Source organism: Octodon degus, unplaced genomic scaffold, assembly GCF_000260255.1.
Source record: "Octodon degus isolate 3935 unplaced genomic scaffold, OctDeg1.0 scaffold00149, whole genome shotgun sequence".
Lineage (NCBI taxonomy): Eukaryota > Metazoa > Chordata > Mammalia > Rodentia > Octodontidae > Octodon > Octodon degus.
The window spans coordinates 7,482,680-7,484,129 of record NW_004524725.1 but is presented as its reverse complement, the minus strand read 5'-3'; positions in this window follow the sequence as shown (position 1 = coordinate 7,484,129).

The window sequence follows — 1,450 nt, the reverse complement described above, 5'->3', positions numbered from 1 at the left end:
CTGCTTTTTGGTCCGGTGCCGTAATCCCAACATCGGGGGGTATACGGCAGCAGAATGGCCATGAGTTCAAGGTCATTCTGGGCTATATAACAAGACCCTGTCTCAGAAAAAAAAGAAGGAAAAAAAAAGAAAAAGAAAAAGAAAGGACAAAAGAAAGAATATTGCTTTTCTTCATTTGCATTAATATTTTTCTTATTTACCCTAAATTAGCTTTCTGTTTGTTAAATTTATAAGCCTACTGAATTTCTTGCTCTCTTGTGAGTTTACAATCCTATACTATCATGTTTGAAAAAACATTTTATAACAATTGTGATATATTCCATTTTAATAATTAATAGCTATTATTATTTTCTTCAGGAGATAATTAATGTTGATGTATTCTTGGATTATTGAAAACAATGAGATAATACATATATGATATTTGTGGCTAAGTATTTGATAATTTATTGTATACTAAAGGAAAATGAAGACAAAAATGTTTTACAAAACAACATCTAGTTTTCCTATTAATGTCGTTATTGTAATATCATTTTTTTCTGTAGATTCTGTACATACTTATAGTGCTAAATGAAGTAGTCCTTTAATAGCAGTAAAAGTAAAGCAGAAAGTCTGGTGTGATAGTGCACTCCTGCAACACAACCCTCCAGAAACTGATAAAGATAAATTGCTGTGAGTTCTAGGATAGCCTAAACTACACAGGTAGGCCCTCTGACTCCTCACCCCTGCCAAAAAAAAGTGGTAAAGGAAGAAGGAAAAAAATGAATAATTTTAGGAATATAGGGAAAATTATTGACCAATTGATCATAGAATCTAACAATTGTTAATATTGTTATGTATTGATATTATAACAAGAGATGTCACTTTTGTATCAGACAAGGTCAGTCAAATCCCCTCAGGATTTATCCTGAGACCCTGTGCGTCAGTTTGTAGATCCTTTGTCAGTGTCAGCCATGTGGATGATTTACGGCCATTGCTTGACCAGTTTGCTCTCTCTGAGAGCCTGAGAAAATATTTTTTCTTCATGTGACTCTCCTTAGACACACTCTACATCATGGGTCACTTTCCTCGATGGCCCCATAATCACCTTGGTCAGAAAATTTGGGCCACAACTGAGTTATATGATGTTATAGTACAAGTTTTTTTATGTCCTAAGTCTTCATTGACCTTGAATAACTAGGGCCAAAATGTTGGCTCTCCCTGTAGCCCTCCTTTTTCTCTAATTTTTGGTCTATAAACTTAAGTTGTTAACCCTCCAAAAGAGAAGCTTATTATTATTACCCTACAACATAAGCTGTTGAGCTTAACCTCACTACCTGTCTGAATATCAAACATCTTAGATATAACATGGAACAGGTATTTATTAAATGTTTAAGAATGACTCAAAATGTAGATAAAAAAGTGGTATCACTTTGAAAAAAAAAAAAAAAAACATGCCATGTTCCCCTTTATC